The sequence below is a fragment of the Ambystoma mexicanum genome, chromosome 6p (genome assembly GCF_040938575.1).
Source record: "Ambystoma mexicanum isolate Mex_15411 chromosome 6p, UKY_AmexF1_1, whole genome shotgun sequence".
Taxonomy (NCBI): Eukaryota; Metazoa; Chordata; class Amphibia; order Caudata; family Ambystomatidae; genus Ambystoma; species Ambystoma mexicanum.
The window spans coordinates 907,350,112-907,363,830 of record NC_090935.1 but is presented as its reverse complement, the minus strand read 5'-3'; the positions used below and the strand labels follow the sequence as shown (position 1 = coordinate 907,363,830).

General features: G+C 46.3%; 1 protein-coding gene and 1 pseudogene across 4 annotated transcripts in view; one reads left to right on the top strand and one right to left on the bottom strand.

Moving 5' to 3' along the window:
- The window catches only part of YTHDC2 (YTH N6-methyladenosine RNA binding protein C2), a 2,707,399-nt gene that overhangs the window by 1,781,077 nt on the left and 912,603 nt on the right, over positions 1–13,719 (top strand). The window lies entirely within an intron of this gene.
- LOC138512737 (U1 spliceosomal RNA) lies at positions 4,873–5,045 on the bottom strand (annotated as a pseudogene).

Genomic DNA, 13,719 nt, shown 5'->3' with positions numbered 1-13,719 from the left:
GCCGGGGTATGCTCGTTTCCTTCTGTTGTGTACAGGTCCGAATAAAACCTGGCAAAACGGTTGACTATATCTTGTGGTTCGGTAAGAGGGGAGCCCAATTCGTCGTTGATTTTGTGGACTGCCCTATCAGCTCTTTGTTTTCTTAGTCGATTAGCTAGCATTGTGTGGGCCTTATCCCCCTTCTCAAAAAACTTCTGCTTAAGGTACTTAAGCTGTGTGAGTGCTTTGCCTTGCCATATATCTCTCAGTTCTCCCCTGAGACCTTTGATTTGACTTGTTAGGTTTGCATTGTGTGATGGGTGCTGCCTCAGTTTTTTCTCTAGAGTTGTTATCTCTATTCTCAGTTCCTTCTCCCTGAGCTGCCTGAGCCTTTTCTTGGCTGCACCCTCTACCATGAGGATCCCCCTGATTGTCGCTTTGCCCGCTTCCCAGACTGTATTTAGCGGCATATCGTCTACGTCATTTGTTTCGAAATAATCAGCAATAGCATCTGTAAGAGTTTCCTTAAATAGCGGGTCTCTACACAGGAAGTCATTGCACATCCATCTACGCTCGGGTCTAGGGAGAGGGCCTAGGTCTAACCAGGCTACGATTTCTATAGAGGATTTTAAGATGGCACTTTCCTCCTCGGCCCCCAGCAGTACGTAATCTATTCTCGAGTAGGTCTGATGCGGGGGAGAGTAGAAGGTGTACGCCCTTTCCTCTGGGTGTGTTGTTCGCCATGAGTCTATTAGGTGGTGTTCTTTTAGCAAGCTCCGGAATCTGTCACCCTGTAGGTGGCTGGGGGGATGGACTTTGCGCGCCACTGAGAGCCAATCTTTTTCTCTTTCCGCTACAACATTGAAATCACCTCCACAAATCAGGGTTCCCTCCCGCCAGTCCCCTACGAAGTCAAACAGTGGCTCATAGAAGGCGGATTGTGCCTGGTTTGGAGCGTATACGGAGCAGAGAGTCAGCTTGCGTGTTCTCACCCTGCATTTCAAAGCTACGAATCTGCCCCCTTTATCTCTATGTACGTGCTCTATGTGGAGGCCTAAGGGTTTCCTGTACCGGATTCCAACCCCCCCTTTCTTATGCGGGCCTGATGCCCATACTGCATTTTCTATGTCCCTGCCCACAATTTTACGTTCTTCCCCTTGGGTGTATTTCGTCTCCTGAATAAACAAGACATCAACTCCGGATTGTTTGAATTGACGAGCCAACATTGATCTTTTTTGAGGGGAGTTGAGGCCCTTCACATTCAGGGAACCGAAGACAACACCATAAGTTCTAGCCATTGTGTTCAAGTTGAATCTTGTACCCTGCCTTACTTATGCGTAGCTCACGAGGTGGTGCAACTTCTTGATTTTGTTTTAGGCTGTTACCCTGTTGTGATGTTTCTCTTATTTGTGAAGTAGTACTGTGTTTCGGCTTTTCTGTTCTGTAGGTTTGCTTGTTTCCCCTCCCCCCTCCCCCCCGCCCCCTACAAGATGCTACCGGGAGCATCTCGTACTTCAGAAAATGAGACGCCCTTTTTATGGAAGGGCCACACTAAAGAGACCCCTCTCCAGCGACATAGCATTTTGATTATATAGAAAATAAACAACTGTCGCGGCCTACTTAGTGCAAGTTTCGAATCATGTTAGTTCCTGGACCAAATTTTAACATTACAAACTACCAATCAGTCATTGGCGCAGAGTACTTGGGTGAAAAAGGTTAGAGGCTGGTGCTCCCTCGTGAGGCCTTAGAGGAAGCTGTGCTTGTATGTTCCGTGAGTGTCTCTCAAGGAGTGTTGAGTTTCTTGAATTTCCATTTGGATTATGCTTGTCCACGGCGTGGTGGTCTTGGTGCTGGATCGCGCATTGGGCCTGTTGGTTCTCTCCTGGAATCAGAGTTCATGTCTGCTCCCGTATTCTGTAGGTGCTTCAGTGCCCGTTCTGCTTCCTCGGTAGAGGTAAGCCTGAACTCCTCGCCATCGTATTCGAAAGAAAGCGAGAACGGGTACCCCCAGCGATAGCGAACTCCCTTTTCCTGCAGCCAACCCGTTAGGGGCCGGCATCCTCTTCTCTTGGCCAGGGTCATTGCTGATAGGTCTTGAAAGAGTTTAACCTTTGAGCCCTCGAAGTCTATGCTGTCCTTGTTCCTTGCCTTTAATAAAATGTCTTGCCTCTGCGTGTAATGGTGGCATTTAATAAGGACTGAACGGGGTCCGCGTGGTGGGCCCCCTGCTCTGTGGACCCTGTCAAATTGCAGCGCGGGATGGCTTTCGCCGTTATAGAGTGAGAGAATGAGGGATTTTATTTTGCATTCCAGGCTGGTCGGGGTTTCCCCCTGCGTTTCCTCCAGGCCCATAATTCTTATGTTGGATCTTCGCTCTCGGTTTTCCAAGTCATCCATCTTTGACTCCATGTCTCTTTCCTTCTGCTCCAGGTCTTGAAGCCGAGCCTCGTACTGCATAGTGGTAATGTCTCCTGATTGCTGGTTATTCTCCACAGCGTCCAACCTGTCTTCCACCTTGGCCATCTTTGACTGGAGATCGGTGACGGTTTCCATGAGACTTGTTTTTATCGACCTGATTTCTCCGAGGAGGCGGCGAATGTCCGATTTTGTGGCACTGTCAAGGTCGTTACCTGGTATCTCAGAGGTACTCTGCACTACAATTTGCTCCATCGCTTCGTATGGGCGACTAAACCCGCGTAAAGTTGCCAGGGTGCCCGGATCCAGTTTGCGCGGTGGTTGTGGCAAGCGCGTGATATTGCCCTGGGTCGGATAATGTTCCTGCTAACAGTGTACAGTTGCGGGCCCCCAGGTTCTGCAGGATGCCTATGGCGGGGACTGCCCCTTGGCGCTTTATTCTCTGGAAGCTGGCTTGTTTCCGCTATTGCTCCTCTCTGTTTATGGAGTGTGGTCCAGTGACCGGTTGTGTTTTTGGCGATGGCTTTACGGCAAGGCGATGGTAACGTTGCCGTGTATTACTGGCCTAAGTGTATGGGGATCGCGTGGGTTCACCTTTCCTTTTTCTTCTTTTTTTTTTTTTCCCCCCCTCTTCTCTTTCAGCAGGGGGTCCGCGGGGCCGTGCACCTATAGCGTCCTCCACCGGCGCGCATCTCCCAGCCTTGTGATTGTATGTCTGCTGCCGCGGGGGCCGCCGTTGGGCAGGTACTGCCGGGGCTCTCAGAGCAGTAAGTGTATTGCCTGCGCGTATTGCTTGCGCGTGGAACCGGGTACCCCCGGCCAGTCTGCGGTGATGCGCGTGACGAATCTCAGGCCTTTTAGTGGGGGGAGGGGCAAGGGGGGCCGGCTGAGCCTTTCCCCTTAACCCGCCTGCCGTCGCACCCCTCCGCACTCCTTACCGTATGTTCTTTTACTCCATCTGGCTGCGGCAGGGGTGCGGGTCGGAGCTGCGGGGGATATCGTTCTCGCCCGCTTCGGAAGGGCGGCGATCCACGGCTCCGGTTACTCGTCCCCCATCTTTGGAGGCACTGTGATGACTCCGGACGTTCCACTTCTCAGGCTGCGTTTTCTTATAAATCGTCCGCGGTTTTTCTTTAAACCTCGTACGAGGCGCCTCGGTACCTTCACCCACGATGTCGTGCCTGCTGCTTGTCTGAATTGGTCCAAAATAAGTGTTATTTTTCTCTGTGGGTTATCGCTGGAGAGGGAGACACAGGCTTAAGCTGCCTGCATGTCTGCGCCCCCTGGTGGTCTCCAAAGGGTTTCATTTTTAACTTAGCAACCCCATTCGTATGCATATGTTTTTAGGCAATTGATGGGGTTAGTACTTGCATGTCAGGGCAGGGACTGGGAGTGATTAGAAGGGTACTAAGGGGCAGGAGACAGCTCATTCTCACACAGCACTCCTTTACTGTGTGGTTTCAAATGTGTAGGAGAGAGTTAAGTGATAGTAACATTGAAGCTGCACTAGAATAGTCTCTCTCATTAGAATGCGTGAAGAATTTAGAGGACCCCAGTCCCCAAGTGAGTTTGCTCTCTGACCCCACAATCTATGAAGTTAGCACCTGACCTCTCCCACATTTAAAGGGTTAGACCTCCTCCCCCCAACATTTTGACTTAGGTGCACCCCTGCCTCCTTGTAGATCGCTATATGCAATAACAGCAGGTCCAGATCCATATTGTCAAATAACTGTGAATGCAAGCAGACGTCCAAGGCCAAATGATAATATGTTATTGTATAGCAGTTAGGCTTAAGCTCTGTTTTTATAGAACAAATATGCATACAATATCACCGAACCTGTGTTGGTAATCATTTATCGACCTCAGAAGGATGAAAGGCTGAGATGACCTTACTGGGATTCAGATCTGCAGATCACACACACATCACAGCAGCGAGCGCTCAACCCACTGGCCACTGAGTTATCATATCGGCTATGGTAAAATCAGCAATTAGTGGACTGGATACCATTAAACTGGTAACTGAGATTTAACAGCAGACCAGTTAAGTTAATCTGGGCTTAGTGCGCTTTACAAATGTCACACTCAATAAATAAATAAACCCTGTAATGGATGCTAGGTTGCACTAGTTGCAAGTCAGCCCACCACCAGCAGGCCAATCCTATGCGCGTCCTCAGCGGGTTAATTTGGGACATCTGCACAAGTCTGGGGTTAGGCGCCTGTGCACTTGACTTGACCCCTCCAGTGAATGCTGGCCCTCTTGACTGCAGCAAAATTCAGGGGCTCTGTGCGCAACCAACCTACTCACACACGTGAGTGACTTTTTCTTTCTTTCACCAATGCATCAGGGCTGGACCCCCTGAGCTGCTCGGGGCTGGCCCTCTTCACTACAGCAAAAGAAACTCTGCTGCAAGACCAGGGGCTCTGTGTGTAAACTAGCTGACTCGCACAATAAACTTTTTCTTTCTTTTACCAATAGATCAGGGGATAGCGCGAATGCAGTCCCCCACTACCAGAAATAATGCAGTCGAGTATCCCGCATTTGGGGCCATCGCAGGGGTCAGCAAATCCGGTGGGCAATGGATGAGCCTGCCTCACCCTGGGACTCGAGATCTGCCTTGGTGATCACAGATGCTCCTCTGCCAGGTAAGTATGAGTTGCGAGCAAGAGGGCAGGGGTTGGGCAACGGGCCTGTTCTGGAAGCCCCGCTAAGCGAGGGTGAGAAAGGCAGGCCCTGACCCAGCTCCAGCCCTCCCGGAAGCCCTGAGCGTCTGCAGAGCTACCTGTCCCACGTGCAAGGGGAAGCTCCGGCAGGCAGAGCCCAGCAGAAGAGGCACATTGTAGCACAGTTAATTTCTCCCATCAGACCCTGCTCGGCCTGAGATTTGCATAAATTCGGGCCTGGCCGCCAGCCAGCAGGCGCAGTTGGATAGCGAGCAGGCCCGGTGCAGTGGGCCCACTGGCCCGTCGGCCCCAGGCGGATCCATGGCCCTCCTGAGCCGACGGGTCACCCCGCTTAACAAGAGCGTCTTGGGTGGGGTGCCCCCCAGCAGGACACAGCAACGCCGTGAAGGCAAGGCCCGATCGGTGCTCGGACGGGGCCGGCAGCAGCGGCAGCCGGTAGCCAGTCTCAGCCCCTCCAATCCCCAGGAGCTGGCCGGGCCTTCTTAAGTTTGGAGGGCCTGGGCACGAAAACAGAGCCCGGGCAGGGCAGGGTTGCTTCAAGAACTACCGGGGCACCAGATAGCATGGGGCGCACATTGGGGGGGGTGGGTGACATCCATGGGGAAACACACCATAGCGGTTTTTGCCAAACCCATTATACGACGAGACGAGAGTCCTCCTTACCTTGCAGCACAGTGGCAGGCTGGCTGTTGGCTGCTGACTGTGGCCTGGGTCGTCGTCGCCTCGCCTGGTGGTCCTCCTCAGTGTGGCTGTCCTGTGTGTGGGCACTGGGCTGGCGGCCTCACAAGTTGTCTGGTGGTGACTGGTGACTGTGGTCCACTGGTGCACCCCAATAAATCATGCCCAGCCAGGGCCAGGGCGGGTCAGAGGCCCAATAGCATAGTCAGTCACGTACGTACTGCCTATATGTACCTTTCGGCACAGAGTTTGGGTGGCCACGAATTTTCATTGGCTTGTTCTTCCGCGGCGGCCCCCCCAGTCCCCAGGCACAAGTGGAAGTTGTTTCAACTTTGTAAAGAAGTGCAACAACAAATTTGTTGTTACTTCCTTCAAAGTTGAAGCAACTAGTGTGCAATGTTGCTGGGCCCCAGCTCAGCCCTGCAGACAGGCTGCCCCCCCCAGGGTCAGGACTCTGAGGGAGGCGGCAGGCGTTACAATTGCTTTAGTGTGTGCAATTGCTTCAGCCGCCTCCCTCCACAGATCAAAGTAACCGTTCAACTCGGCCGGCGGCGGCCCGACTAGAGCGCGAGCCGAGCACCACACCAATGACTCTTTCCAGTTAAATTGGACATGCAAGTTTGAGTTGGAAGCTAGGTTTGTGATTATGGTATTCCCATAGTTGAAACAAAGTTTGTTTTTAACTCTTTTCAGTGATTCACTACTAACGATTAAAACATGAGACTGAGAAACAGTTAAGCTTTGTAGAGGTAGTAAATTAGAACATATAGATATTAAAAAGAAAAAAAGGAGGCTGCAGCCCAGAATGCCAGTGCAGCACTCAATCCATTGAAGATCTACCACACCTTTTCTTTAAATGCCCCTGTCATGAATTATCTTATTTAACAATTGATTGGAAACATCTTTAAGAAGGAAAACCTTCAGGATACATAATTGACTGTGCTGTTCTTACTTGGAAAGTGTTTTAAGAGCTTAACCCGGAAGACTGCAAATAAATGGCTGGTGAACGTGGCTGAGATTGGCAAAGCCCAGCCTTAATACTGAAATCTTGAATGTCATGGGCCTATATTAAAACAGGACACGTACTGTGATTGTCAATTGTATTTCAAAATGTTTTATTTTGTTTTCCCACTGTACCTTGCTGTGATCCTCCTTTTAGCAATCATTTGAATGTGTCTTTTAAAAATATATGTATTGAATTTTACATCTGTAACTCAGCATACTACAATAAACAATATCCCAGGTATACATTTCGTCATGTGCAGTTAACACACTTTCCGTATTTGATCAAGTTACAATGAATAACATCACAGTACTCTTTGCAACCATGTCGGCAAACTATACATTCTCCCATGTTACAATTTAATTCGTAATACTTTATTCCTACCTGTGCAATTTAACCAATTCTATGGGTGCATGAGATCTGTTGAGTTCAATGTCGCATTCAGAAAATCATCCACTAAAGAATGTATTATCCCACCTTCACCTCTTTCTCCCTTTTTGATTCTGGTATTGCTTTCCACAGTGACTCCTTTATTAATATTGTTAGTCCAACTAGCCATTTAGAAGGGAGACCACTAGCAGGAATAGTGTAAATGACTGTCTGCTACCTGGGCCCTGTCCATATCTTGGGATCCATGGAGGCATTACCTTAAGAATTTGTTATAGCGTAGGGATTATGAGACAGATCTGATGCCCGAAGCCCCTGAGAGAGGATTGGGAGAAGGTCTTGTGGTTTGGAATTCTTCCCAGCGTGTTTTATCAGGTATGATAATTGCGATAATTGCTGAGAGGCAAAGTCTAGCGCCAGATCTTGGCTGGGAACAACAGTGGTGAGTCTGGCAGCCAACGCGTGGGGGGCCAAGAGGGGAAAGTGAACTGATCCATAAATCTGAGTAGGTGATTGGAGAGAGAGAGGAGACACTGAATAGATTAAGGACAGAAGGCCAAAGACACAATGTGGAAGAACAACCTGGCTTGGTATCTTCAATGGGAGGTGTGCAGTCCAAGTGTCTACAGATTTGTTGGAATTGACATATGAGGCATGCTTAACAGAGATGGAAAAACAAACCAGAATTTGAGCTTCTATTGGATATTGAAAATCGGCACCAGAGGTGCAATCTTCATGTTTTTGGAGTACCGGTTGAAGAGGGAGAAACATCTAAGTGGAAAAGATTGTGCCGGAGATCATGAATGATCTGCTCCAAGATTAACATTTCTGGGGTTGCTTGTGGTCTCTTGAAGGGATGTGACCAATCAAATTGGGCTTGACTGCCCCCTTTGTGATGGGACCAAGCCTGATTTGTATATGGTCTTCCTCTTTCTTTAATGGCCTGACAGGCTGAAGAACGATGGTCTGGACGCTCGCCCTGAGCTATACCAGATTGTAAGATTAATTCTAAGCCTTCCAGCCATCACCTTTTTGTTTTGCCAAGATGAACAGGAGGCAGTAATATAAATCGAGAGAGCACACAGAGGCGGTCAGGCGGCATCTGGTCCCAGATCAGTTGTCTGCAGGTTCCACAACATCATGGACAAAGAGTAAAGTCTAGAGAAAGTGAGAGCCAATAACATCTTAGAATACCCAGTGTAATGGAGAATGTTTTTTGGGATGGTTACTTAGTCTGAGTGATATGCAGATGAAAACAGAGACAGTGACAGAATTTTAATGGCTCATCAGAAATGTTAACATGGCGGAGGAATTAAGTAAGATAACTACAATTGACAATTGTGCGTAGGGGGGGGTATCTTGGCTTGTTCTGAGCTGAAGGAGTGGACATAGGAGCAGTGTTGTAGTTTACTACTAGGGGTCCAGGTACTCACAGTCCCCTAAACGCATTGTTTGTTGGGCATAGCCTCTAGCTACCCTCGCTAGGTGAAATTAACCTATGTTGGCTATGACCTGATGTGTTGATTTCTATAAATGGGGAGGCTGCAGCCCTTGAGGAGAGGGTTTTTTTTTTCTGGTCTGGGTGAAGTTTGGAAATTGGTAGGTGTTAGAGTAGACCAGTGCATGAGCACACCAGAGAAGGAAATGAAGAGGGTGACAGCCCATCACTCTTTCATCAATTATTTATTATCTGGAAGTTCTTATTTAGCTCAAAATGGTGATCCATAACAATGAGAAAGGATAGAAAGTGGCTACCCTGAATGTTAAGGGGTTAAATGTACCTGCTAAGTGGTCCCTCCTCGTAGAGGAATGGTCTTGATGCGTTATTTGTTCAGGAGTTGCCCTTCATTATAGGAAATGAGAGGCAACTATGTGGCTCTCTGCTGGGTAAAATGTTCTGGGCATCAGATACCTGCAAAAAAGCAGGAGTGGGTATAGTTATGGTGAGGAGATTTTAGTTGGAGCAACCCCAGGTAAAAGGCTTATGAAGGGTTGGTTGTTTCTGGTGAACGTTAGGAAAGAAGATGTAATGGTAACACTGTCCTCTTGCTATGTTCCAAATCGGGGGCAAGGGGAATTTATTAGGCAGTCTTTTAGTGTTCAAATGGGGAGAGGTTTTGTCATATTAGGTGGAGATTTTGATATGATTATGGATACAGAACAAGATCGATTAGGTTCTAATGTATGGAAAGCAACATGTACAGAAATTCCTACAATTGCATTTAGAGAATAGAGGGTTATACTTTGTATGGTACGCTTCTAACCCAGATGCAAGGACCTATTCCTTTCCCTCTAATCCTCATGTGTCGTATTCATGGTTAAATGATCTATTTATATTCTTCGTGGAAGGGTTAGCTTACGACGTCGGAGCACGTCAGAGATTTTTTCCCAGTGTCCTGGTCAGCTCATTATTTGGTTGTCATGTGACTGAACCTCCCTGGGATTATGTTCCTTACATACAGAGGGCAATGTAATGATGTTTGTATGAGGTACCAACATTTTAGGGATTCTCTTGCAGAAGCTGTAGAATGTTACTTTGGGGAAAATGCAGAGAGGTTCAGGCCTACTGGGGGGTGGGATGCTGCAAAGCTAACAGTTGCTTATTATTAAAGAAGATGCACAGAAGAAAAATGAGTTTTTTAATCTGCAAACCTCTATTGGACTGACTGGATGAACAGTAAATTCAATTAAGTGGTAAAGGGATGACTGAAAGATTACAGGGTTTACAAGGAGATCTCCCTTCATTTAGCAAAGGTGTATAAAGTAAAATGAAAGGTGAAACAAACATCTTATGGAAAGGGGGTTAGGACACACATTATGCTAGCAAAGAGATCAAATAAAGATCTCTGGTATGTTGGGGATTACAGATCCACAGTGGATGCCAAAGGAGTTTGTGATGGTGTATAAAGACGTCTACATTTCTGAAGATCATTTATTTGAGTCTGGATAGTCAATACTAAAGTTCACTTCAGCTGCCTAAACTTTCAATAGAGCATTAGAGATACTAGATATGCCGATTTCTTGTTTTAATTTGATTTATTTGTATATGGTTACAAAGAATCTTTACAAAAAAAAGAACAGTTGTGGGATATATTGACCCACTCAACGGCATTTCCTTACATCACTTAGCTGCCTTTGCGCAAGAAACAGTAACCTGGCTGTGCTGGCTCCAGTGCGTACCAGGACCTCAAAACAGCTTTTGGCAGCAACAGAAAAATGGCTGCACCATCTTGCCACCCACATTTTAGGCGAGGTGGAACAGGGGACACACTGCAGGAGCATGCCAGTGTGTTCTGAGACATATATATGGAATCAAGTGAAAAGGAAGGCCTGCCATTGCTGCAAAAGCCAAAATCCCCTTAAAAATGAAACTGTTTTCACCCTTTCAAAATGCTGCTTTGATGCAGATTTCATCTGTCATTCTGAAACCACTATGAGTAAAAAGGCCCAGTTAAACCAACTCTCAGAGAAATCAAAAGCAACTTCATTTTTCACTCACACAGGAAACACGTGTTTATTTCTTGACAAAATGTATCCAGGCGCAGCAGTTCAAAGAGACTTTTTACTCTATGAGCCAGGGTAGGGAGAAATGTATCTATACCTTAAATAAGAGTCCTGCTGCAAGGAAAATGACTATAGATACCAAGACAGTGGCAATCTGAAGAGCTGCAAACCAAATTAAAGAAGGAATTGATAGCTGTTTTTGACACAGGTGGCAAAATGGGCTGTGCTGACTGAAGAGAAAAAAATGACCGGTTTAAAACTTAATTGTTAATGAAAGCCTGCTTACTTAGCAATGTAAAGGAGTTATGTTAGTGGTGACAATGCACACATAGGATATCTTCTGTCATAGGTTGGTTTAATTCAAGACCCAATGTAAGAAATTAAATAGTTTAAAACACATAGGCTGGAGTTGCAAGCTCATAAAAACCTGTAATTCCAGTTGCCAGCTATGAAAATCCTCCTAGGAAGGGAGATACACCCTAAATCCAGGACATATAGGTGCGAAGTGCCAGCTTGAAAAACTTTGAATGGGTTAGGACAATGGGAGTTCACATGCTCATCAGACATTCGCCTGTGCTCCAGGCTGGGACAATAGCAGTCCTGGGATACTCACCTGTCAAGTGTGAAAGGGCAATAGAACCTTCAATTAAGACTGGAAACCCCCTTGCCTGGAAGGAATTGAGGGCTGCTTGCAGTTGAAGGGGAAAAAAACAGGATCAAGTAACAAAGGGGCTGCCTTTTGGTAACAGAGACTATTTTACCAAGAAACTTTAAAGACTCCTATTTCTGTAACAAGAATTAGCAGAAATGTAAAGGTTTGCAGTCTTAAATCTAATTTTGGGGGCCATCTTTTAAAACTTGGTCGAACTCCTTGCCGCATGGGGAACAGAAGTTGCGAAATATGACAAATTCCCAGGAAAGTATTAATGTGGCAAACATATGATTTTGTACATACATCCCTGGGGACAATTCGCATTTGTGTATAAAATTGTGGAATTTTAGGCCAAATCTTTAATGTGTAAAATTACCAAAATGTGTCAGAAAGGCGAAACAAGTTCGCACAGACTGGAGGTTTGGACTAATCTGTGCTGCACATCATATGTAACCTGTGAGTATAATTTACCAAGAAATTACAAGTAAAGAAATGCATGTTTTTGGCAAAATCGGATTTTAAGTAAAATAAATGTGGGAGTGTTGGGACATTGTAAACCTCACCTCATAAACCTGACATCATTCCCTTAGAAATCCAACCAGCAGAGAGCAAGGCGGAGATTACTACCCTTGCCCAATCCTATTGTTATGGGCATGTGTAGTAAAGCCTGCCCCTGTCATATACTGTGATGATGTGACCTGGCATTATAAATAAGAGCCCCTGACAACACACTGGGTACACACTGATTCCTGATTCCTATGCCAGCGTCCTGTTCCTGTCTTCATCTTGCATTTATCCATCTAAACTCCAGATCCCAACCACAAGACCAAGCAATTGCTGATCCTGCTTCAGCTAGGCCTCAATTCTAAAATAATCCCCATAACCAAGGAAATCGCTGTGGTGTTTTGGGAAGCATCCTGAATGAACCTGGCTTGCTGCCACTCACTGCATTTTGCCACCATCCTGCTCTCCTGATGCCCTATAGTATCCAGTAACCAGGATTGCCAGTCCAGAAGAACTATCCTTTGCTATCCAGTCCCTGCCCAGCTGACCCTGTCCCGCTGAGTTTGTCCGGCTGCCCTGTGTTAGACCAGACCCGTGTGGCGACCAGAACCGCTGACTGTCCAAAATCAAAACTAAAAGTGGACTGTGAGTATCAGTAGGAACCATAGAACCATAGTATACCTTGTCTGTTTCTTGTAGTTCCACTCTCTAAGCCATCCTATCCTTATCCTGATAACTGTAATATTGTCAAAAATCATTCTTGAAACCCTGCCTTTGATTCCTTGTGCTAGTGCCAACTTCTTTAATAATTTTGTCTTGTGAAATCCTAAGCCCTAGGTCCTCCCTCGGGTGATCGGACTGGGTCGCCAGGGTTGGCGCGGAGGTGCTAGGGTTGATTCCGCGAATCAACCCTGGAGCTTAGTGTGTCTCAATCTGGTAGCCTAGCCTGAATGCCCTAGTGTAGAGTAAAACTGTCCTTGTCAAAATTGATTTCTGTTCCTTTTTCGCGCCTTCATTTTCTCAAAAACGCACCTCACTAGATCTTGCATAACTCACTCAATTTAACAGCTAGAGACCTCATTTGACTTCCATATTGTACCTATCATCCATAGCTACCCACCAACCAAAGAACCGATTAACAATATTTGACCCGTTTTTATTAAAAACAGTTTTGGCAAATTAAGGCGGGAATTGCAAAAGTGAGTTAATTTTACAACATGTCATTTTGATTATAAACTGTTTTCAATCCTCCATTCCATTTCGGATTGTATGCTTTTGCTCCATCCATTTCCAGTGTTCCTCCAGTAAAGAATAGTTTTTGTTTCAAGAGTTTTAGACACATTCATTGTTTATCCATCCATTTCAGAGTGTCACTTTAGCATTGCCAGGGTTTAAATCCGTTTTTCTCTCTTGTTTGGGGAGGGAAAGTCGGATTTCAATTCTGTTTCTTGTCTGTCATTCCTGATTACCTGCTGATTCTGTTTATCCACTTAAAATTGATTATTTGTGGGTTTACGGAACATTGCAGGGGGAGAGTCTAACTCCAGTGCTATCCTACCTAAAATCAAAAAGTGCTCCTATTCCCTGGTGTTTTGTAGTTGTGTCAATAGAAGTTTAAGCTAAGTGCATTGCTTACATTCCTAGTGTTATCACCCCATTGGTGATTGCTGCCCCATATTAAAAATTGTATGATTTCTTTTGAATTTTAAAATAAATAAACAAATATTACATTTTATCAACCAGCCTGGTTCATGGTCCATTGTGACCCAGGGTGTTTGAAAAGGGGGTGTGATATGAGTGGTGTACCATCTCAATATTGAATCTAATCTATCACACATAAGCATTTCAATTGCACGCTGCATTCTGGGCTGAGACTAAGGGGGCGCCGCTGATTGAAATCCTTAACACAGTCATA